This window comes from Somniosus microcephalus, chromosome 7 (genome assembly GCF_052327205.1).
Source record: "Somniosus microcephalus isolate GS21.2 chromosome 7, FLI_Smic_1.0, whole genome shotgun sequence".
Lineage (NCBI taxonomy): Eukaryota > Metazoa > Chordata > Chondrichthyes > Squaliformes > Somniosidae > Somniosus > Somniosus microcephalus.
In genome coordinates this window covers 244,389,715-244,416,440 of record NC_140993.1, presented here as the reverse complement: position 1 = coordinate 244,416,440, position 26,726 = coordinate 244,389,715, and the positions used below count along the sequence as shown (strand labels likewise).

Here is a 26,726-nt window from a genome sequence, read left to right as displayed (position 1 = left end):
ACTTGCCACATTCACAGCTAAAACTCCATTATAGTGTGAAGAGCAGGTCAAATTCAGACCTCAAGTAGGTGTCCTGAAGTAACCCAAATGGCCCCAATTCAGACCAGTTTGGAGCAGTGCTTTGGATTTGGGGCTCATCCCGTGGGGTAGACTGAAAACGTGGGCAAAATGACCAATTTCGCTGGGCCTAGCCACTGTGCCTCAAGGGCGCCTGTAAAATGTCCAACGCCATTTTGGCGTCGCTTGATTTTCGGGCGTCTGGGGTGGCCACCTAAAACAGGCACAAGAACCCCTTTCATATCCAACCGAGGATACCACCTGTTTTAGGACCACTCTGTGCAACTGGCCAGGCCTGGGCAGACGCTATGCCTGCTCCGCTCAGGTTTTCCTGGTGTGGATGCGGCTGAGCAACTGGATGCCACCGCACGGATAAATTTAGATTTTAAAAAAAATTCTGTGTCGTCGGGAGGAGCAGGAGTGCTTCCTCTCAGCTCCACAGCACTCTTGCCGGCTGTCATTAATCTCCCCCTCAACACCCCCCGCCTCCCCCCCCCCCCCCCGCCGAGCTATCCTCCCCTCCCCCTGGCACTTATCTGAGGGCCGCTGCCGGTGAGGCACGCGGCCCTACCTTCATCTACTGAAATGTGCGTTCCCTGTGGAGGTAAACTAGGCCCGAGGCCCAATATCAGGCCAGCCTCCCGCGCGCGCTGCCTACGGCCTCGGGCGAATTTCTACCCCAAGTGAGCTTCATTTGTGTTAATGAGACAATGTTTGGCTCAGAAACCGTGGTACACTGTTTCCTGAAATATCTAAGCAGCAATCTGTCGAAAGCAAGTGTGAACCCATTACACAGAGCTTCACAGATTGATAACTTCCTTGTCTGATTTCACAGACTGATAGCTTCCTTGTTTATACCTGAACAGGAAGCACCAGAATATTTGCTCTTATTCACGGTGCTTTAGTTTGTGCTTCTTCCCATGGCAATAAGCCACCTTCATCTGAAGTAACGTGAAAATACCATGAAATATCGTTTTGTATTATTATCTCTCTTTCATCTCATTAAACAGAGATCAGTGGTGAAGCATTTAGTGAATTGAACTATGTTCCCATGGCTCAGTTGGTAGAATATAACTGAGCCCTATTAAATAGAGGCAAGCACCATCTCCCCCAGTGAACTCGTGGGTAACTGGGTTGCAAAGTGATCGAGAAGTTCTGGGTTTTGATCCCTGTGCTGACTTAGGGATCTCTGTCTGTGCAGTAAAAGGTGCTGCAATGTGGCCTCAGTGTTTTGGGCTAGGAAAGGAACAAACCAGCTAAGGTTACCTTCTCCTGATTGCTATCTGGTGACCTCCTGCTGTAAAGGGTGGACGTGCGGACAGGATCGGGCGGTGCCCGCTACCTCCATGCTTGACTGGCCCGCCGATACTCCATCTGCTTAAGCTCACATTTGAAGAAGTGTGTGAATTATTGGAGGCCGATTGGCCCCATGGGACTGAATCCCAGACAGAATCAAACCTTCAGGAGAGGAGGAGGGAACAATTTTTCTCTCCCAGAATTAAACTTTTTGTAAAACAAAGCAAGAAATCAAATTGGGCTAATGCCAAGGAAGTGTCGGCCAGCGGCTCATTGGGTAGCACGCTCACCTCGGAGTCAGAATGTTGTGGGTTCAAGGTCCACTCCAGAGACTTGAGCACTATTTCAAAGAAAAGCAGCGGAGTTCTCCCTGGTATTCTGGCCAATATTTATCCCCCAACCGGATTATCTGGTCCTTATCACATTGCTGTTTGTGGGACCTTGTGGGCAAATTGGCTGCTGCATTTCCTATATTACAACAGTGACTACACTCCAAAAAGTACTTCATTGACTGTGAAGAGCTTTGGGACACCCTAAGGTGGTGAAAGACGCTATATAAATGCAAGTTTTTTTTTCTTTTTCTTTTCCTATCTCCAGGGGCACAGCATGGCGCCAAGGCAAGGATACAAGTAACTACACGTGAGGATCTGTGTGTTTTCCCTCCTGTCATGATATTTCAATTGTACTATTACTGCATTTTGTATTGTGTTCCAATCATTAATGATCTGTAATTCTACACTGTTAATCTTGGTATTAGTTTAACACATTATTATATTACAGTTGTACGGGTGTGTGTAATGCCTGCCAATGTATTGGACACCAAGTATACTCTTTTAAAAAAAAAAAAAAAAAAAAAAAAAAAATAATGCTCTGGATGTGGGTGATGCCGACAAGGTCACAGTCACATTTATTGCCCGCCTCTAGTTTCCCTCCGAAGTTGGTGGGTGGTCTTCATCTTGAACAGTCCTTATGGTGATATTGCTCTCTCAATCCCAGGATTCTGACCCAGTGACTCGTCAGCATTTTGTTTTTTCTTTATGAAAACATTTTTCAGTGGATTTCTGTGCCATCAGAGTGAATGATGAATCCTCTGGGAAATGCAAAACTTTCCAATTTCAGGCACCTGGATTTCTTCCTCCCTCCCCTCCCCCGCCCCCCGCCGCATTCCCCCCACCTCAAAAGAGGCACTGGCTCTTGGGTCAATTTAAATTTTCAAGCCTGAGACTGATACATTTTTACGATAGCAAAATACTGCGGATGCTGGAAATCCGAAATAACAACAGAAAATGCTGGAAAAACTCAGCAGGCCAGGCAACATCCGTGAAGAGAGAAATAGAGTCAACGTTTCGAGTCAAACTCTCTGTCAAGACTGGAAAGGCACAGGAAATGAATAACAGGCTGGGAGAGGTTTTCAAAACGAGACGAGATGGTGATAGGGCTAGTGGAGAGACAAAAGACGGCTCGAGATCAGGTGTGAAATGCGCTGGCAGAATGAGAGACAGCTGCCATGTGGGAGAGAGGAAAAAAAAGAAAGGGGGGTGGGGGAAAGCCAAAACAAAGGTGTGGATAAAAAATATAAGTAAAAATGTAATAGGGGCCGAGGTTATGATCTGAAATTGTTGAACTCGATATTGAGTCCGGAAGACTGTAAAGTGCCTAATCGGAAGATGAGGTGCTGTTCCTCGAGTTTACGTTGAGCTTCCGTGGAACAATGCAAGAGCCCAAGTACAGTGAGGTCTGAGTGGGAATGAGGCGGTGAATTAAAATGACAGGCGACCGGAAGCTCAGGGTCACCCTTACGGACTGAACGGAGGTGTTCCGCAAAGCGGTCACCCAATCTGCGTTTGGTCTCCCCAATGTAGAGGAGACCACATCGTGAGCAGCGAATACAGTATACTAAATTGCAAGAAGTACAAGTAAATCGCTGTTTCACCTGGAAGGGGTGTTTGATACATTTTTGTTGGGTAAAGGTATCAAGGGATGTGGAGCACAGGTGGGTCAAGGGATGTGGAGCACAGGTGGGTCAAGGGATGTGGAGCACAGGTGGGTCAAGGGATGTGGAGCACAGGTGGGTCAAGGGATGTGGAGCACAGGTGGGTCAAGGGATGTGGAGCACAGGTGGGTCAAGGGATGTGGAGCACAGGTGGGTCAAGGGATGTGGAGCACAGGTGGGTCAAGGGATGTGGAGCACAGGTGGGTCAAGGGATGTGGAGCACAGGTGGGTCAAGGGATGTGGAGCACAGGTGGGTCAAGGGATGTGGAGCACAGATCAGCCATAGAAAGAACAAAAGAAAGACTTGCATTTTTATATAGCACCTTTCACCACCTCGGGACATCCCAAATGAAGTATTTTTGAAGTGTAGTCAGTGTTGTAATGTGGGAAACGTGGCACTCAATCTGCGCACAGCAAGCTCCCACAAACAGCAATGTGATAATGACCAGATAATCTGTTTTTAGTGATGTTGATTGAGGGATAAATATTGGTCAGGACACCAGGGATAACTCCCCCGCTCTTCTTTGAAATAGTGCCGTGGGATCTTTTACATCCACCTGACGGGGCCTCGGTTTAACGTCTCTTCTGAAAGACGGATCTAACTGAATGGCAGAACAGGCTCGAGAGGCTGGATGGCTTATTCCCGTTCCATGATCCCATGTTCCTAATGTCAGTATTGAATACTCCCAGGTCATGCCTGGTACAGCTGGATGTAGAGTAAAGTTCCTTCTACTCTGTCCCAACAATAAAGCGAGTACGGGCTCCTGCAACACTAGCTGGGTAAAATTAACCAAGTGATCTGCTGAGCTATACTAACCATGAAACCCTTGAGTTTGATTCCTGGTCGGTGCTTATCTCAGCTGGCACACGAGTCAGCGTCTCACACCCGTGTCACTATCGAACATGGGAGCCCGAGGCTGATATTCTCCCTCCCAGCCCATGCTCCGAGGCTGTAGAGTGGCAAGTTATCCAGGGTTCCCATTTCTAATCACTACTCAGCCACTCCTTCTGGGTGTGTACAAATGTCAGGTGACAACAGGATTGGGCTGTGATGCTCCACATAGTCAACTGGCTGCTGACCTTCAATGTCAAGGGTCATGAGTAAAGATGGACACTTGGCCGTGGCACTGGAGAGCTGCTGACACCCATGAAACCAAATGCCCACACCTGACCTATCAGTAATTTACCTCCCTCGCATGGTATTTCCTGTACATTTATATATCCTTCCCATGATCAGTAAACAGGAGAAGAAATTCTTCAAGCAGGTCATCTTGCTACCTATCTACAAATGGGAGAGTTTATTTTCCCAATTCTAGTTACACCTGGGGCTGAGTCAATTAAAATTTTCAAGACTTTTTTTATTTGTTCACGGGATGTGGGCTTCGCTGGCATTTATTGCCCATCTCTAATTGCCCTTGAGAAGGTGGTGGTGAGCCGCCTTCTTGAACTGCTGCAGTCTGTGTGGTGAAGGTACTCCCACAGTGATGTTAGGGAGGGAGCTCCAGGATTTTGACTCGGCGACGATGAAGGAACGGCGATATATTTCCAAGTCAGGATGGTGTGTGACTTGGAGGTGAACTTGGAGGTGGCGGTGTTCCCATGCGCCTGCTGCCCTTGTCCTTCTGGGCGGTAGACATCGTGGGTTTGGGAGGTGCTGCCGAAGAAGCCTTGGTGAGTTGCTGCAGTGCATCTTGTAGATGGTACACACTGCAGCCATGGCGCCGCTGGTGGTAGAGGGAGTGAATGTTTAAGGTGGTGGATAGGGTGTCGATCAAGCGGGCTGCTTTGCCTGGATGATGTCGAGCTTCTTGAGTGTTGCTGGAGCTGCACTCATCCAGGCAAGTGGAGAGTATTCCATCACACTCCTTACTTGTGCCTTGGAGATAGTGGGAAGGCTTTGGGGAGTCAGGAGGTGAGGCACTCGCTGCAGAATACCCAGCCTCTGACCTGCTCTTGTAGCCACAGTATTTATGTGGCTGGTCCAGTTGAGTTTCTGGTCAATGGTGACCCCTAGGATGTTGATGGTGGGCGATTCGGCAATGGTAATGCCATTGAATGTCAAGGGGTTGTGGTTAGACTCTCGCTTGTTGGAGATAGTCATTGCCTGCCACTTGTGTGGCGCAAATCTTACTCGCCACTTATCAGCCCAAGTCTGAATGCTGTCCAGTTCTTGCTGCATGCGAGCATGGATTGCTTCATTATCTGAGGAGTTGCGAATGGAACTGAACACTGTGCAGTCATCAGCTAACATCCCCCCCTCCGATCCTATGATGGAGGGAAGGTCATTGGTGCAGCAGCTGAAGGTGGTTGGGCCTAGGACACTGCCCTGAAAAACTCCTGCAGCGATGTCCTGGGGCTGTGATGATTAACCTTCAACCACCACAACCATTTTCCTTTAGGTATGACTCCAGCCAGTGGAGAGTTTGCCCCCTGATTCCCATTGACTTCAGTTTTACTAGGGCTCCTTGATGCCACACTCGGTCAAATGCTGCCTTGATGTCAAGGGCAGTCACTTTCACCTTACCTCTGGAATTCAACTCTTTTTTCCATGTTTGGACCAAGGCTGTAATGAGGTCTGGAGTCAAATGGTCCTGGCAAAAACCAAACTGAGCATCAGTGAGCAGGTTATTGGCGAATAAGCGTTGCTTGATCATCTTCTTCTTCTTCTTCTTCTTAGGCAGTCCCTCGGAACCGAGGATGACTTGCTTCCACACTAAAAATGAGTTCTCAGGTGGCTGATGAGTCCAATGCGGGACCTACAGCCTCTGTCACAGGTGGGGCAGACGGTGGTTGAAGGGACGGGTGGGTGGGGTGTTTGGGTTGACGTGCGCTCCTTCCGCTGTTTGCGCTTGGCTTCCGCTTGCCAGCGTTGGGGGGGCTTACGCATTGATGACTGCAGCGCACTGGCTCCGGGCTAGGATGAGCCGTAACGTCATGAGGCATTTGTTTATTCCACAAGGGGAGTCTCTGAGACGTTCAACTACCCCATGGAGGCGGCGTTCTTCTTCAGGTGTGCCTTTCCAGACGAAGGTGTAACCACCGCCTTGCTCCTTGAGCTGGCCTTCCCCTGCCCGCGGGGTCTCGCTTAGGGCGGCGATGTCTATGTCGAACCGTCTGAGCTACCGGGCAACGATAGCAGTACGGCGTTCCGGTCTGTCACTGTTGGGGTTGTCCATGAGGGTCCTGATGTTCCAGGTCCCGAACTTCATTTTAAAGGGTGGAAGATGCCTGTGCGTGAACTCTTTTATCGTGGGGCGGCCGTTGCACACCATAGCACAGTCGACGACACCTTCCATCACTTTGCTGATGATTAAGAGTAGACTGATGGGGCTGTATTTGGCGGGATTGAATTTGTCCTTTTTTTTTGTGGACAGGACATACTTGGGCAGTTTTCCACATTGTCGGATAGATGCCAGTGTTGTAGCTGTACTGGAACAGCTTGGCTAGAGGCGCGGCTAGTTCTGGAGCGTAAGTCTTCAGCACGACAGCCGGGATGTTGTTGGGGCCCATAGCCTTTGCTCTATCCTGTGCGCTCAGCCGTTGCTTGATATCACGTGGAGTGAATCGAATTGGCTGAAGACTGGCTTCTGTGATGGAGGGGACCTCAGGAGGAGGCCGATATGGATCATCCACTCGGCACTTCTGGCTGAAGATGGTTGCAACCATGATGGAGGGTGCCCTCAGTGTGATGGGTCATTGTCTCCACAAGGACTGTGCGGTGGTCACTGCTACCAATGCTGTCATGGACAAATGCATCTGCGACAGGTAGATTGGTGAGGACAAGGTCAAGTAGGTTTTTCCCTCGTGTTGGTTCTCTCACCACCTGTCGCAGGCCCAGACTAGCAGCTATGTCCTTCAGGAGTCGGCCAACTCGGTCAGTAGTGGTGCTACCGATCCACTTTTGGTGATGAACATTGAAGTCACCCACCCAGAGCACATTCTGTGCCCTTGCTACTCTCAGTGCTTCTTCCAAGTGGTGTTTAACATGGCGGAGTACTGATTCATCAGCTGAGGGAGGGCGGTAGGTGGTAATCAGCAGGAGATTTCCTTGTCCATGTTTGACCTGAAGCCATGAGACTTCATGGGGTCCGGAGTCAATGTTGAGGACTCCCAGGGCCACTCCTTCCCGACTGTATCCCACTGTGCCACCACCCCTGGTGGGTCTGTCCTGCCGGTGGAACGGGACATACCCAGGGATGGTGATGGAGGAGTTCGGGACATTGGCTGAAAGGTATGATTCTGTGAGTATGACTATGTCAGGCTGTTGCTTGACTAGTCTGTGTGACAGCTCTCCCAATTTTGACACAAGTCCCCAGATGTCAGTGAAGAGGACTTTGCAGGGTCGACTGGGCTGGGTGTGCCATTGTTGTGTCCAAAGCCGGTGCCGAGGTCGATGCCAGGTGGTCCAGCCGGCTTTATTCTTATTATTGTTTTCTGTAGCGGTTTGTTACAATTGAGTGTGATAGGATTTTTTTGACTCTTAAGGTAATGGGAATCGGGCGGGAGAGTGGAGTTGTGGTAGAAGATCAGCCATGATCTTATTGAATGGTGGAGCTGGCTCGAGGGGCCGTATGGCCTACTCCTGCTCCTAATTCTTATGTTAGGTAAGGTTATCAAAGGATATGGGGAATGCACATTTCCAGCAGGGGTGGCTGGATAGTGAGCAAGAGCTGTAGTGCTGGTTGATTTTCCTTTTCACCCCACTCCCCTCCCTAACCCTGAAGCATTATCAGTTGTAAAGCCCCTCCTGCCACCCTGGCTGCAGTCAGCTCAGATGTGGGTCTGTATGACTCCAGTAACACTGAGCCATTGGTGGGGGGGTGGGGGGGGGGGGGGAGTTGGAAATACTTTGAGTCTTTTCTCATAAAACATACTGCTGCTGCCTATTGACCCATTACTTGAACCCATTTCTCTGTACAATACTTGTTTGAAAGATTGTAAGATCTTCATGAGCACATAGCGTCCTTTCAGAACCTGCAAGATCATAACATATCATGTGTTATCATTGCATAGCAGAAAAATATCCACCAGCGCACCCCGCATGGTTAAAATCCGGTTTGTACAGTATTTCTAGTTACCAGAGCAGCCTCGTCAGTAGTGCAGAAAATTGCATGGGCAGCACTGGAGATCATGTATTTTTGTTTGCGACCCTAAATTTCTTTTTTTGTAATCATTGCAGCTGATGTTTGGATCCAAATTCAATCAGAAGGATTATAAATGAAGTAGTGTTATGAAGCATTGGACTCCAGTATAGCTTCAGAGCAGCGGGTTATCTTCAATCGTCTTTTTCTTTTTCTCTTCTTAGGCAGTCCCTCGGAACCGAGGATGACTTGCTTCCACATTAAACATGAGTTCTCAGGTGACTGATGAGTCCAATGCGGGACCTACAGTCTCTGTCACAGGTGGGGCAGACGGTGGTTGAAGGGGCGGGTGCGTGGAGTGATTGGGTTGACGTGCGCTCCTTGCACTGCCTGCGCTTGGATTCCGCTTGCTCCCGTCGAAGAGACTCTAGGTGTTCGGCGCCTTCCCGGATGCTTCTCCTCCACTTTGTGCGGTCTTGGGCCAGAGATTCCCAGGTGTCAGTGGGGATGTTGCACTTTTTCAAGGAGGCTTTGAGGGTGTCCTTGAAGCGTTTCCTCTGCCCACCTGGGGCTCTCCTGCTGTGTCGGAGCTCCAAGTAGAGCACTTGTTTTGGGAGTCTCATATCAGGCATGCAGACGATGTGACCCGTCCATCGGAGCGTGGTCAAAGCTTCGATGCTGGGGATGTTGGCCTGAGCGAGAACACCGACGTTGATGCGCCTATCCTGCCAATGGATTTGCAGGATCTTGCGGAGGCAGCGTTGGTGGTACCTCTCCAGTGCTTTGAGGTGCCTGCTGTGCATGGTCCATGTCTCTGAGGCATACAGCAGGGTGGATATCACTGCTGCTCTGTGGACCATGAGCCGGGTTTGAGGTCCTGGTTTTCAAACACTCTCTTCCTCAGGCGACCGAAGGCTGCACTTATCTTGAATAAGAGTCTTTTGCTACCTTGGGTTACCAGAATATTCAGGTTTATTTCTAGTTTGATGACTCTTTGGGGTAAAAGTGGGTTGGTTTGCGCCCCTGGGGGGTGCTAACGGGGCAAAAACCTCCTAGTGCCCGAGTGCGGCACCGCTAACGCCTTCTGCAAAATTCAGTGGGAGGTTAGCAGCGGCAGTAGCTGGTAGCGCGCTGCGCCGCCGGCGATGACGTTATTGCCACGCACAGTGCCCTGCTCGTGCCCCGGCCGAAAACTTCCCTTGCACCCCCTGACCTATCGACGGACGATACGTGCGACAGGATCAGGGGGGCGGTTTGGCAGCGGCGGTGACGTAAGTTAAGGGCAGGTGTCGGGCTGCCATTTTGATTTTGGATGGCTGCCAGCACCTGGCCCCTTTCACTTTTGTATGCGGGGTGCCGGCCGCGATCACTCAGCCTGGCACTCCTCTTGAGTGCCGGGCTGTTTTCCTGGCACCCTGCTCCTCGGTGGTCCGGCAGGACCCCAGTGCGCACAGCACTAGGCCCCTCCCCTTTAATCAGGGGAGGGAGGCCTGCAATGACGCGGCGCTACGTGCCGACGCGCGTGGCACTGCTGAACGTAGCGCCGCAAAATTCTGTAGCATCCTACCTCCTGCTTGGGGCACTACTACTGAATTTACAGCGCAGAGGCTCTAACTTTTTCAGGGCGCTAAAATTAGCGCCCCGGTGACGTTAAATGGGCGCCACCCAATTTTTCCCCCTTTGTCTGTTTGTCTCATAATTGGCTCATCATTGGTTGAACTTTGATAAGCCTTCACTTGTTTGGCTGATATTTGTCAGCCCTTTTACCAAACTGCTCGGTCAATCTGATAAGTTCATCAGAATGCTGCATAGCTAAAATGATAGCAAGAAGCGAATTAAAAGATAAATTACATATATTTGCCCTGTAAAAGTTGCGCAGTTTTCCCTCAAAGTCATTGAACCGCTTCCAGCAATGTTTCTATTGCGAAAGTGCTGTATTCATAAAAGTGTCAAGAAAGTGGCATCAACAAATGGCACTAACAGGAACTGGTTTGTTCAGTGAAACTACCTGTGATACTTCATCCATGTGTTCACAGCATAGATAATGGTGAAGTAGTACGGAGCAGGCCAATTTCCAAAGAATATATCACGGTGTCCTTGCCAGCTATGTGCAAACACAGTTATCACAATGACAATTACACTCATGGTCATCATTAACTGAAGGCCTATTAGAAGAGTGAACTAAAAAGACAGAGTTGTATTTATATGGCAAATTTCATGACCTCAGGATGTCCCAAAGCACTTTACAGCAGAATGACGTGTAGTCACTTGTAATGTAGGAAACGCAGTTGCAAATTTGCGCACAGCAAGCTCCCACAAACAGCAATAAAATAAATGGCCAGATATTTTGTTTTATTTGTGATGTTGGTTGAGTGATCAATATTGGGCAGGGAGAACTCCCCTGATCATCATCTTAGAAATATTGCCATGGGATATTTTGCGTCCGTGTGAGCGGGCAGTCACAGCCTTGTTTTAACATCGGAAAGACAGAACCTCTGACAATGCAGCACTCTCTCAGCACTGTTCTGGGAGTGTTAGCCTAGACTTTTGTGCTCAAGTTTCTGGAGTGGGTACTTGAACCCACAACCTGCTGGCTCAGTAGGCAAGAATGTTACCCACTGAGACACTTGGAAACATGGGCTGATTTTCCCTTCCCTACCCCAGGGGCATTGGGAGCAACTATAGCAACCCAATATAACAACAGAAAATGCTGGAAAAACTCAGCAGGCCAGGCAACATCCGTGGAGAGAGAAATAGAGTCAACGTTTCAGGTCGAAACCCTTCGTCAGGACTGAAAAAGCACAGGAAATTAAACCGATTAAAAGGCCAGTTTGGGGGCTGGGAAATGGGGATGAGAGAACAAAAGAGAAGTGAAGAGACATTAAGAGGTATTCAAGATGAGACGAGATGGTGATAGGACTAGTGGAGAGACAAAAGACGGCTCGAGATTAGGTGTGAAATGCGCTGGCAGAATGAGAGATAGCTGCCGTGTGGGAGAGAAGAAAAAGGGGGAAGGACACAAAACAAAGGTGTGGATAAAAAATATATGTAAAAATGTAATAGGGGCCGAGGTTATAATCTGAAATTGTTGAACTAGAGCCGTCTTTTGTCTCTCCACTAGTCCTACCACCATCTCGTCTCGTTTTGAATACCTCTTAATGTCTCTTCACTTCTTTTGTTCTCTCATCCCCATTTCCCAGCCCCCAAACTGGCCTTTTAATCGGTTTCATTTCCTGTGCTTTTTCAGTCCTGACGAAGGGTTTTGACCTGAAACGTTGACTCTATTTCTCTCTCCACGGTTGTTGCCTGGCCTGCTGAGTTTTTCCAGCATTTTCTGTTGTTATTTCAGATTTCCAGCATCCACAGTATTTTGCTATCGTATAGCAACCCAGTCTCTGGAATGGGACTTGAACCCACAACCGAGTCGAGAGTGCGACTACTGAACCACGGCTAACAGTACAGAATGCAAAAGACTGTTCGCTTTCAATGAATCTCTACTTCAAAATCCTTTCCAAATTTACATTATATTTTCATATTTGAAAATGATTGCTACTTTGTGTTTTTTCAGGAACTAAAAAAAGCATCCAAAAGTTATAATGTGAATTATTCTAAACCCCATTTTAGCTTGCGTCATGTCTAATTCAGTTCTTCCCTCCTGTAGCAGAACATCAAGCATCGCTTGTTTCAAAAAGAAATTGAATGAATTTCATGTTCACAAGGTGAAAGATGTTCTGTGGAATGGAACAGTTTTTCCCAATTTTATCACCAAATATCAGAATCAAGCATTCCTAAATCAAGAGACAGGTTGATTGGGCAAGAACATGGCAAATGGAATATACTCAATGTGGGGAAGTGTGAAGTTATCCACTTTGGTAGGAAAAACAAAAAAGTAGAATATTTTTTGAATGGTGAGAGACTGGGAAATGTTTGCATTTCGAGGGACCTGGGTGTCCTTGTACATGAATCACAGAAAGTTAACATGCAGGTACAGCAAGTAATTAGGAAAGCAAATGGTATGTTAGCTTTTGTTACAAAGGGATTAGAGTATAAGAGTAAAGAAGTCTTACTACAATTATACAGGGCATTGGTGAGGCCACACCTGGAGTATTGGGCACAGTTCTGGTCTCCTTACCTAAGGAAAGACATGCCTTAGAGGGAGTGCAATGAAGGTTCGCTAGACTGGTTCCTGGGATGAGGGGATTGCCCTATGAGGAGAGATTGAGTAGACTAGGCCTATATTTCCTAGGCCTAGAAATTCAGTAAGGCCCCGCCAGGTCTTTAGCGCCCGAAATTTAGCGCTCGCCTGGATTCCCGTAGTGCCCGCCTGAAATTCAGTTGCGGTGCCCCAAGACGGAGGCGGGTGCTATTGCAGGGTTTGGCCGCCTCGCTTGGGGCGATGAAAGTCAATTGCAGGCGTCCAGCTGCCGCTGCGGCACCCGATGCGGTGCGGCAGGCTGGGGTACTGCAGGCCTCCTCCTTCTCTTAAGGAGGAGCTGCCTGCAGCCGTGAGATCGCCGCTGGATTCCCCCGGCAAATGAGCCCGGCACCACGGAGAAGTGCCGGGCTCACGGGAGTCAGACACCAATGCCGCGGGGGGGTGGTGCAGGAGTCCGGGGAGGGAGGTGCGGCCAGGCGGCCGCCGGGAAAGCGGCCGACCGCCCGTCCACCTTTATGCGCCAGCCTCTCGGAGCTGCAAGGCACCGTTTTTCAAACGCTGTTTGCGGCTGCCACGGGCGAGGCGGCCGCAACTGAATTTGGCGGTCGGCACGGAATCGCATTGGAGCCGGGGCGCTGCGCACACCGATGACATCATCGGTGCCGGCGCAGCGCTACCGGCTAACGCCGATGTTAGGGACCAACTGAATTTCGGGCGCTAAAAAACTTCCAGCGCAAACCACTCTTTAGCCAATAAGTGGGCGCAAATGCGACTGAATTTCTAGGCCCTAGAGTTTAGAAGAATGAGAGGTGATCTCATTGAAACATACAAAATTCTTAAGGGGCTTGACAGGGTTAATGCTGAGAAAATGTTTCTCCTGTTTGTGGAGTCTAGAACCAGGGATAATAGTCTCAGAATAAGGGGTCGGCCATTTAGGACTGAGATGAGGAGAAATTTATTCACTCAAAGGATTGTGAATCTTTGGAATTCTCTACCCCAGAGACCTGTGGATGCTCAGTAATTGAGTATATTCAAGACAGAGGTTGATAAATCTTTGGGAATTAAGGGATATGGAGATTGTGCGGGAAGGTGGAGTTGTGGTAGAAGATCAGCCATGATCTTGTTGAATGGTGGAGTAGGCTCAAATGGCCTACTCCAGCTCCTAATTCTTATGTTCTTAAGCATAGCAGAGGCCTGGTGTTAGGCTAAGCTCCCTTTATTCTGCCTCAACAATATCCCTCAATTTCTCAAAAGGCCCCCATGCTGATGTTTCCATCAACCACACGAGCCAGTCTTATGAGTGAATTGCAATTTTGAACCAATTACTGTCAGCAAAAAATTTGAACTGAAAGGTGAGGAAAAAGTCTCGCTCTTTTGACCTGCTCCAGCAAAACCTTTGCCAATGGCTCTGCTCAGCTCAAATCTTTTGCCCTGTAACTTGCTGGAAGTGCGAGCTGATAACAGAGCGGAGAGGGCAACAGGGCATCTGGGACCTAGGTGAACGATGGGCGCAACAGTGTATCTCCTTAACCAATGAGATTTAAGTCTAGAGAAAGAAGCAGAGGGACGATGGACAATTCTCATGCTATCATTTTAGCTGTGCAGCAATGTGGTGAATTCGAGTCAAAGAAAAATTGGATTAAGAGAGAGAGACAGAAAGGAAAAGTAAGCTTTTTTTAAAATAAAAATCTCTAAGAACAATTTAATACCTGTAGGAATGAGACTTCACATTTTCAATTGTTCCCGTTCTAGGACGGAGAGGTTGAGTGGCATTGCAGGGACATAAATCTCATGAATAAAAAGGTACTGAGGTTGTTAAGTTCCAGCCCTGACTTTCTACAGTGAGTTTAAATGGCAATTAATGTGCAAATGCAGCAATTTCTTGAAACTCACTGGGAGGTTGAGGGCGAGCTGCCGTTTTCATGAGGCTAACTGAGGAGCGGTGTAAATCATCCAGCAATTCACGGGGTATCTCTTCCTCGCCACAGGTTGCTGGATGATTTACACATTAATAACAGTGAGCGCCATTAAACCCGCCATTATTTTGGGTGTAAATTCTGAGCCATTGTTTAGAAAAATTTGGATTTAATTAGCAAAACAGCGTTGGAGCGAACAAAAAATAGTTTAAATAATAAACACTTGCAAGTATCTTTACAAAGTCTATTGCTAAGAGGACTTGATGCAAGGCATTATCTGCAAGACCACCTACCTCACAGAACATTGTTCAGTGGTCTGTACATGCCACAGGTGACTGAAGATGTGTTGAACATTCTGGGGGCGATTTCCCCCAGATACTTTAGACGCTAAAGAACCTCTGAGGTGGCCAAAATGGGGTCTTAAGCTGAAACAACAGTTTAGCCCACGTTTCGCGCAAGATGGCAGCTTGGTAAAGGAGTTGAAGCTTGCGCTAGGAACGGCCACCCGGAGGATTGTCAAGGGACTGATTGACACTTAAATTACCAGCTAGCGCTCATTAAGGAGGCTGAGTGGCATTTAGGTGGATAGTGCTTGACCTAACGCCATCTCCTAACCGCGACCAGCAGATTGGGAGTAAACTAGTCGTTGCTGAGGATTTTGAGCGCTACTTAAAGGTCTGTCACCTTTTACTGTTCACTTGCTGCTGGAGGTTTGAAGAGGACTTTTGAAACACATCGGGAGACTTTGTGGGACACTTTGTCAAGACGTCACCAACATTGTCAGCATTTCTTCCTGACATTCTCTCAGGACTTCACCTAAAAAGAGTGACTGCTGTGCTACTCTAGCTTATTGGGCATCAGGAGAAAGGGAGTGCTTGGTCATCGGCAGCTTGCTAGGGGTCCCCCTTAGTCTGCAGGAGGAATGGGAGGAGGACGAGGACATGAGGCCAGGCAGAGCAGCACCAGCTGCTGCAGGAGGGCGAGGTGGACTCCTTCCCTCCCCGCTGCAGGTACAGGAGATCCCTCCTCCAGCAGGTCCTCCAGTGCCACGTCCGAGAACCTGTGCACCCTTTCCGTCCGTCCCTGAGCCATCCTGAAACATGCCACTCTGTCAGCCAGAGCACTCCACACTTTCAGTAGCAGTGGGTGCGTCAAGCCCACATATAATGCTCCATGAAAATTGCATCTAACCAGCACTTGAGTGCTAAACCTGCAGGTGTCAGTTTTAGAACCTCCAGACAACTTCAAATTATGGTAATTAGGACCAAAATTGCGTGCTAAAACCAGACTTTCAAACAGGCGCGTGTTATTAGCACAGCACCCATTTAGCGCTTGATTGCACCCTTTCACCAAAATAACCCCACCGGCTTTTAATGGGTTTCACTCCAGTTTTGGAATTCATCTTTCAGTGGGTAGTTACCAGGTTTCATTTGAATTTAACTCAATTCAGAAGGGTAGAAATGAACCCTTTTTAGCCGAGATATGCAAAGTAAACCTGTGGGGAAGGGTTCCGATGAGGAACACAACTACTTCAGGCTTTATTCTCATGGCCTTTGTGTAATCATGTGAAACTCTTGACTGGATTACTATTGTATAATGCATACTGATTGACTGGATTACTATTGTATAATGCATACTGATTGGCTGGATTACTGTTGCAAATTGCATACTGATTGGATTACTATTGTATAATGCATACTGATTGACTGGATTACTGTGGGATAATGCATACTGACTGGATTACTATTGTATAATGTATACTGATTGGCTGGATTACTATTGTATAATGCATACTAATTGACTGGATTACTGTGGGATAATGCATACTGATTGGATTACTTTAGGATAATGAATACTGATTGACTGGATTACTATTGTATAATGCATACTAATTGACTGGATTACTGTAGGATAATGCATACTGATTGACTTGATCACTTTAGGATAATGCATACTGATTGGCTGGATTACTGTAGGATAATGCATACTGATTGACTGGATTACTATTGCATAATGCATACTGATTGACTGGATTACTGTAGGATAATGCATACTGATTGACTGGATTACTTTAGGATAATGAATACTGATTGACTGGATTACTTTAGGATAATGAATACTGATTGACTGGATTACTGTAGTATAATGCATACTGATTGACTGGATTACTGTAGGATAATGCATACTGATTGGCTGGATTACTATTGTATAATGCATACTAATTGACTGGATTGCTGTAGGATAATGCATACTGATTGGATTACTTTAGGATAATGAATACTGATTGACTGGATTACTATTGTATAATGCATACTGATTGACTGGATTACTGTAGGATAATGCATACTGATTGACTGGATTACTGTGGGATGATGCATACTGATTGACTGGATTACTATTGTATAATGCATACTGATTGGCTGGATTACTGTAGGATAATGCATACTGATTGACTGGATTACTATTGTATAATGCATACTGATTGACTGGAGTACTGTAGGATGATGCATACTGATTGACTGGATTACTGTGGGATGATGCATACTGATTGACTGGATTACTATTGTATAATGCATACTGATTGGCTGGATTACTGTAGGATGATGCATACTGATTGACTGGATTACTTTGGGATAATGCATACTGATTGACTGGATTACTATTGTATAATGCATACTGACTGGATTACTTTAGGATAATGAATACTGATTGACTGGATTACTATTGTATAATGCATACTGATTGACTGGATTACTGTGGGATGATGCATACTGATTGACTGGATTACTGTAGGATGATGCATACTGATTGACTGGATTACTGTGGGATGATGCATACTGATTGACTGGATTACTATTGTATAATGCATACTGATTGGCTGGATTACTGTAGGATAATGCATACTGATTGACTGGATTACTATGGTGTAATGCATACTGATTGACTGGATTACTGTAGGATGATGCATACTGATTGACTGGAGTACTGTAGGATGATGCATACTGATTGACTGGATTACTGTGGGATGATGCATACTGATTGACTGGATTACTATTGTATAATGCATACTGATTGGCTGGATTACTGTAGGATGATGCATACTGATTGACTGGAGTACTGTAGGATGATGCATACTGATTGACTGGATTACTGTGGGATGATGCATACTGATTGACTGGATTACTATTGTATAATGCATACTGATTGGCTGGATTACTGTAGGATAATGCATACTGATTGACTGGATTACTATTGTATAATGCATACTGATTGACTGGATTACTGTAGGACAATGCATACTGATTGACTGGATTACTGTAGGATGATGCATACTGATTGACTGGATTACTGTAGGATGATGCATACTGATTGACGGGATTACTATTGTATAATGCATACTGATTGACTGGATTACTATTGTATAATGCATACTGATTGACTGGATTACTTTAGGATAATGAATACTGATTGACTGGATTACTTTAGGATAATGCATACTGATTGACTGGATTAATATTGTATAATGCATACTGATTGACTGGATTACTTTAGGATAATGAATACTGATTGACTGGATTACTATTGTATAATGCATACTGATTGACTTGATTACTTTAGGATAATGCATACTGATTGACTGGATTACTATTGTATAATGCATACTGCTTGACTGGATTACTGTAGAATAATGCATACTGATTGACTGGATTACTGTAGGGTAATGCATACTGATTGACTGGATTACTGTAGGATAATGCATACTGATTGACTGGATTACTGTAGGATAATGCATACTGATTGACTGCATTACTTTAGGATAATGAATACTGATTGACTGGATTACTGTAGTATAATGCACACTGACTGGATTACTTTAGGATAATGAATACTGATTGACTGGATTACTATTGTATAATGCATACTGATTGACTTGATTACTTTAGGATAATGCATACTGACTGGATTACTATTGTATAATGCATACTGATTGACTGGATTACTGTTGTATAATGCATACTGATTGACTGGATTACTGTAGGATAATGCATACTGATTGGCTGGATTACTGTAGGATAATGCATACTGATTGACTGGATTACTTTAGGATAATGCATACTGATTGACTGGATTACTATTGTATAATGCATACTGATTGACTTGATTACTTTAGGATAATGCATACTGATTGACTGGATTACTTTAGGATAATGCATACTGATTGACTGGATTACTATTGTATAATGCATACTGATTGACTTGATTACTTTAGGATAATGAATACTGATTGACTGGATTACTATTGTATAATGCATACTGATTGACTGGAGTACTGTAGGATGATGCATACTGATTGGATTACTGTGGGATAATGCATACTGATTGACTGGATTACTATTGTATAATGGATACTGATTGGCTGGATTACTGTAGGATAATGCATACTGATTGACTGGATTACTATTGTATAATGCATACTGATTGGATTACTGTAGGATAATGCATACTGATCGACTGGATTACTATTGTATAATGCATACTAATTGACTGGATTACTGTAGGATAATGCATACTGATTGACTGGATTACTTTAGGATAATGAATACTGATTGACTGGATTACTGTAGTATAATGCATACTGATTGACTGGATTACTGTAGGATAATGCATACTGATTGGCTGGATTACTATTGTATAATGCATACTGATTGACTGGATTACTGTAGGATAATGCATACTGTGACTGGATTACTTTAGAATAATGAATACTGATTGACTGGATTACTATTGTATAATACATACTGATTGACTTGATTACTTTAGGATAATGCATACTGATTGACTGGATTACTATTGTATAATGCATACTGCTTGACTGGATTACTGTGGGATAGTGCATACTGATTGACTGGATTACTATTGTATAATGCATACTAATTGACTGGAGTACTGTAGGATAATGCATACTGATTGACTGGATTACTTTAGGATAATGAATACTGATTGACTGGATTACTGTAGTATAATGCATACTGATTGACTGGATTACTGTAGGATGATGCATACTTATTGACTGGATTACTGTAGGATGATGCATACTGATTGGCGGGATTACTATTGTATAATGTATACTGTTTGGCTGGATTACTATTGTATAATGCATACTAATTGACTGGATTACTGTAGGATAATGCATACTGATTGACTGGATTACTGTAGGATAATGCATACTGATTGACTGGATTACTTTAGGATAATGAATACTGATTGACTGGCTTACTATTGTATAATGCATACTGATTGGCTGGATTACTTTAGGATAATGAATACTGATTGACTGGATTACTTTAGGATAATGCATACTGATTGACTGGATTACTATTGTATAATGCATACTGATTGACTTGATTACTTTAGGATAATGCATACTGATTGGATTAATATTGTATAATGCATACTGATTGGATTACTTTAGGATAATGAATACTGATTGACTGGATTACTATTGTATAATGCATACTGATTGACTGGATTACTGTAGGATAATGCATACTGATTGGCTGGATTACTATTGTATAATGCATACTAATTGACTGGATTACTGTAGGATAATGCATACTGATTGACTGGATTACTGTAGGATAATGCATACTGATTGACTGGATTACTGTGGGATAATGCATACTGATTGACTGGATTACTGTGGGATAATGCATACTGATTGACTGGATTACTGTGGGATAATGCATACTGATTGACTGGATTACTGTAGGATAATGCATACTGATTGACTGGATTACTGTAGGATAATGCATACTGATTGACTGGATTACTGTAGGATAATGCATACTGATTGACTGGATTACTGTAGGATAATGCATACTGATTGACTGGATTACTGTAGGATAATGCGTACTGATTGACTGGATTACTGTAGGATAATGCATACTGATTGACTGGATTACTGTAGGATAATGCATACTGATCGACTGGATTACTGTAGGATAATGCATACTGATTGACTGGATTACTGTAGGATAATGCGTACTGATTGACTGGATTACTGTAGGATAATGCATACTGATTGACTGGATTACTGTAGGATAATGCATACTGATCGACTGGATTACTGTGGGATAATGCGTACTGATTGGCTGGATTACTGTAGGATAATGCATACTGATTGACTGGATTACTGTAGGATAATGCATACTGATTGACTGGATTACTGTAGGATAATGCATACTGATTGACTGGATTACTTTAGGATAATGAATACTGATTGACTGGATTACTTTAGGATAATGAATACTGATTGACTGGATTACTATTGTATAATTCGTACTGATTGACTTGATTACTTTAGGATAATGCATACTGACTGGATTACTATTGTATAATGCATACTGATTGACTGGATTACTGTAGGATAATGCATACTGATTGGCTGGATTACTGTAGGATAATGCATACTGATTGGCTGGCTTACTATTGTATAATGCATACTAATTGACTGGATTACTGGAGGATAATGCATACTGATTGACTGGATTACTTTAGGATAATGCATACTGATTGACTGGATTACTATTGTATAATGCATACTGGTTGACTTGATTACTATTGTATAATGCATACTGATTGACTGGATTACTATTGTATAATGCATACTGATTGACTTGATTACTTTAGGATAATGCATACCGATTGACTGGATTACTGTAGGATGAGGCATACCGATTGACTGGATTAATGTAGGATGATGCATACTGGTTGACTGGATTACTGTGGGATAATGCATACTGATTGACTGGCTTACTATTGTATAATGCATACTGATTGACTTGATTACTTTAGGATGATGCATACTGATTGACTGGATTACTGTAGGATGATGCATACTGATTGACTGGATTACTGTAGGATAATGCATACGGATTGACTGGATTACTATTGTATAGTGCAGACTGATTGACTGGATTACTTTAGGATAATGCATACGGATTGACTGGATTACTATTGTATAGTGCAGACTGATTGACTGGATTACTTTAGGATAATGAATACTGATTGACTGGATTACTATTGTATAATGCATACTGATTGACTGGATTACTTTAGGATAATGCATACTGATTGACTGGATTACTGTAGGATAATGCATACTGATTGACTGGATTACTGTAGTATAATGCATACTGATTGGATTACTATTGTATAATGCATACTGATTGACTGGATTACTGTAGGCTAATGACTACTGATTGACTGGATTACTATTGTATAATGCATACTGATTGACTGGATTACTTTTGTATAATGCATACGGATTGCCTGGATTACTTTAGGATAATGCATACTGATTGACTGGATTACTGTGGGATAATGCATACTGATTGACTGGATTACTGTGGGATAATGCATACTGATTGACTGGATTACTGTAGGATAATGCATACTGTGACTGGATTACTATTGTATAATGCATACTGAATGACTGGATTACTGTAGGATAATGCATACTGATTGACTGGATTACTGTGGGATAATGCATACTGATTGACTGGATTACTGTAGGATAATGCATACTGATTGACTGGATTACTATTGTATAATGCATACTGATTGACTGGATTACTGTAGGATAATGCATACTGTGACTGGATTACTATTGTATAATGCTTACTGAATGACTGACTGGATTACTGTAGGATAATGCATACTGATTGACTGGATTACTGTGGGATAATGCATACTGATTGACTGGATTACTGTGGGATAATGCATACTGATTGACTGGATTACTATTGTATAATGCATACTGATTGACTGGATTACTGTAGGATAATGCATACTGATTGACTGGATTACTATTGTATAATGCAGACTGATTGACTGGATTTCTTTGGGATAATGGCACTAATTACATGGTGATCATCATAGTTCAGTGACGACACCATCAAAATCCACGGCACCTTTTGCCAGCAGCTAGTCCCTGCCTCCCTGCTGCTGGCAGGAAACAAGGGCCTAATGCAAATTAAAACCACCAAAGGACCTTTCAACGATAGCTAACGTCATGCTCAAATTCCAATATCCACGCACTTGCACTTCCGACAGGGGTTATTGGGTAACAATCAGCCACGAGCACCTTGCCCAGTCGCCTTCCTCTAGTCTGAGGACAGTGAGGCCAATTTAACATCCCCACTGTCACCTTAACAGACATCAGTTAGCTCAGCATGGTAGAGGGATTGAACCTGGAGCCTGTTCGGGTTTGTGCCTCAACACACAATGCATTTATCCAGTGCTGTCATTGGGGAGCTGATGTCATGCTGTTTTGAGGGTTCGGATAATGGTTACTTCATTCCTGCAGTTCATGATGTCATCTGAATGTCTCAGTATAACCACGGCTGTGTCGTCGCTCCCCAGTATTCAATATTCTCGATGGCCCTGACACTGCACTGCAGGAGACGATCCCCACCACTTACAACATAAGAACATAAGAAATAGGAGCAGGAGTAGGCCATACGGCCCCTCGGGCCTGCTCCTCCATTCAATAGGATCATGGCTGATCTGAATCTAGACTCACGTCCACTTCCCTGCCCTCTCCCCGAAACCCCTTATTCCCTTATCTGCTAGGAAACTGTCTATCTCCATTTTAAATTTATTTAATGTTGCAGCTTCCACAGCTCTCTGGGGTAGCAAATTCCATAGATTTACTACCCTCTGAGTGAAGAAGTTTCTCCTCATCTCAGTTTTAAAAGGGCAGCCCCTTATTCTAAGATTATGCCCCCCAGTTCTAGTCTTACCCATCAGTGGAAACATCCTCACCGCATCCACCCGATCAAGCCCCCTCACAATCTTATATGTTTCGATAAGATCGCCTCTCATTCTTCTGAACTCCAATGAGTAGAGTCCCAACTGTTAGATCCGTGTATCTTGTTGTTGTGTCCTTCTTTAATCAGACAAGAGACTGCAGGGAACGACCAACAGGTGTTTACTGAATGAGGGTTACTCTAGAACTAACTGTACAGATCACTACTCAGGGTTTATATACAGGTGTGGTCACTGCCGGTACTACAGTATACAGGAGCTGTAAAAAGTAGTTCTCCCCTTAAAGGTACATACATTACACCAACCTACTCAACCTTTCCTCATACGTCAACCCCCTCATCTCTGGAATCAACCGAGTGAACCTTCTCTGAACCATGCCCGCTTATCCTGGACAGCTGCCTATCTCGGGCAAATGGCGCTAACCATTTGCCATCACCACAGGCATCAATTACAAAGGTGCCACTTAAACCATATTAATCTCGGTGAGTATTTCAAACAGCTGTTCACGCCTTGTTAAAGTGTGATAACTTGTCATTAAGTCCTTTTTTAGGCAGCCTCGTCCCCTTCAGTGACTCCGCCCCGCCCCACCCCTCCCATCCCCTGTGGCCTCTAGAACTCCTGCCATTGCTGCAAGCCCTACTCGCTGAGCTGGACACCTTATGGCTCTGGTTTAAAATTAACAAGACAATTAAGATGATACAGCAGAGCCGGACCACCTACAAACACCTTCGCCCTGATATTTACAGGGAGGGTGTGAGGCCATATACGGCCGAATAACTCGGCAGGGCTGGGGAAGTGGAGGTCCTACTGATCTTAGCGGCAGGACCTCATTAACATCTTGTAGCTCCGCCTCCGCCTGGCCCAAATGGACAGCCTGGCCGGCGGATGAGAGGCAGCACTAGTGGCAGGAGGTTGTTGCCAGGGACCCATGGTGATGGCCCCCGGCAATCAGGAGGCGGTGGGGGGGTGGGAGATCGCTGATCGGGAAGGGGCGGGGGAGGCCTCCAATCGGGAGGGCTGAGGGTGGAGGCCAAAGCTTCCTTGAGAGGCCTGGGGAGAGCACTCCTGCTCCTCCTGGCCCACAAGGCGTGCTAAAAGAGCCACTTCCTGTGTGGAGCCGACAGTTCCCGCGTCCCTTTCACTGCCGAGTTTCCTGACCCCTGGGAAACCCGCGCAGCACCAGTTAACTTCAAATCAGACTCCCAATTTAAATATGCTAATAAGCGTCCCACCTTTCTATGGTGGGACACACGAACACCCTGATATCCACAGCTGTAAAAATGGCGGCGGGCACCATTCACTTTTTAACCCCACACAGACCCTCTCCCACCCGTCGTTAGGGGTGGGGTTAATATTGAGGACCTTCTGTCCGCACCTGTCACAGCCTGGCCGCCTCTTAAATCTCCAACCCAAGTTGCTGAGCAATTGCTGATTGAGTTGTGGAAAGACCAATTTACCGCATGTATCATGTGTGTTTATTGTCAATTAGCGCATTTTCACATCAATAACTAAACATCATCACTAAACACCAGACAGGGGCAGAGCGGGAGGGGAGTGAAGGTGGCATCGTTCTCGAGGAGAATGTAGGGTCTGAGTACACGACGCATTTAAGAATGGCACTGTAAATGTACACAGAATGCAGAGAGACAGAGGATGTAGATTCTCTTTGTACTTGTTGAAAAAAAATCAAATTGAAATGATTTTTTTTTAAATGAAATAATGCTACCACTTTCTACCGGCCATTTCAAAGTATTTTCTATGTTGTTCAGCTGTTGATCAGGACCATGCCATTTGGAATGCACTGAGGGGTACAGCAGAAAGTGGCCCTACATCTCGAGGACCGAGAGTGGATTTGCAGCTGTTAGCACTTATCTTTATTTGCCTAAGATCCTTTATCCATCACTGATGCAATAATGTGCTATAGTTTACCTTATCTCCCAACACAGAATATTCTAGCTGCATTCAGTGTTAAAAATAAGCTGCCAACATCCTGACACGCATAATAAGTTCAAGGCTGTTTAGCACTTTCCTCATTGATGTTGGGTCCTCCTAGAAAATTGCATCCTTTTCCTCTCTGTGCCTTTGTCCAGTGTTGAGCTATTTTAGCTTGGAAGGAAAAAGTGGAAACTGTTGTAATTTAACCAGTGTCATCATTCAAGGGACAATTGGTTCCTTTAAAAAATGACATTTTTTTGTTGCTTCAAAAAACTGTTTTCATTGTTAATTTTTCAACGGGCTGGAAGCAGAGTAAAGCTTCCTCTACACTGCCCCAACAATGAAAGTCCCTTCTCTGGGGCAACAGTGTGGATCCTAGAGGTGTCTTCATATTAATGTTGGGGTGGTAGGACCGTGACATTTACAGAGAGATCTGCATCCTCCCAGTACCACTCTCCCATTATTTGTTCCATCCAGCCAGCCTTGAGTTTGCCCTGTACTATACAACAACAACAACTTGCATTTATACAGCACCTTTACTGTAGTAAAACATCCCACGGTGCTTCGCAGGAGCGTTGGCAAACAAAATTTGACACCGCGCCGCATGAAAAGTTATGAGGATCAGGAAAGAGGTAGGTTTTAAGGAGCATCTTAAAGGAGGAGAGAGAGGCAGAGAGGTTTAGGGAGGGAATTGCAAAGCTTGGGGCCTAGGCTCCACCCTTGCCTCAGCTCATCCGCTGCTGATACCCTCAGCCACGCCTTTGTTACCTCTAGACTTGATTATTTCAACTCCCTCCTGGCTGACCTCCCACAATCTACCCTGCGTAAACTTGAGGTAATCCAAAACTCGGCTGCCTGTGTCCCAACTCGCACCAAGTCCCGTTCACCCATCACCCCCTGTATTGGCTCCCGGTTAAACAACACCTCTACTTTAAAATTCTCGTCCTTGTTTTCAAGTCCTTCCATGTAATCTCCGCCAGCCCCACACCCTCCGAGATATCTGCGCTCCTCTAATTCTGGCCTCTTGAGCTTCCCCAATTTTAATCGCTCAACCATTGGTGGCCATGCCTTCAACTGCCTAGACCCTAAGCTCGGGAATTCCCTCCCTAAACCTCTCCGCCTCCCTATTTCTCTTTCCTCCTTTAAGATGCTCCTTAAAACCTACCTCTTTGACCAAGCTTTTGGTCACCTGCCCTAATATATCCTTATGTGGCTCGTTTGATTATGCTCCTGTGAAGCGCCTTGGGACATTTTATTACGTTAAAGGTGCTATATAAATACAAGTTGTTGTTGTTGCTGTTGGCAGCTGAATGTGATATTACATGCTTAACAAATGTGATGTTTCTAGTTCTTAAAAAAAATACACTCGTCCTTCAGGCTACACTGAGTGAGACAACTATTATAGCAATAATGAAGGCCAAAAGGCAATGTTGTGTTCCCTACACTGAGAATGCATTTTGCTT

General features: G+C 45.0%; 1 long non-coding RNA gene across 3 annotated transcripts in view; it reads left to right on the top strand.

The window, feature by feature from the left end:
• The window catches only part of LOC147115201 (uncharacterized), a 162,877-nt gene that overhangs the window by 469 nt on the left and 135,682 nt on the right, over positions 1-26,726 (top strand). For all 3 annotated transcript variants that reach the window (XR_015079090.1, XR_015079089.1, XR_015079091.1), the window contains exon 2: positions 1,951-1,992. This is a non-coding gene — a long non-coding RNA (uncharacterized LOC147115201). The remainder of the gene's footprint in view (positions 1-1,950; positions 1,993-26,726) is intronic.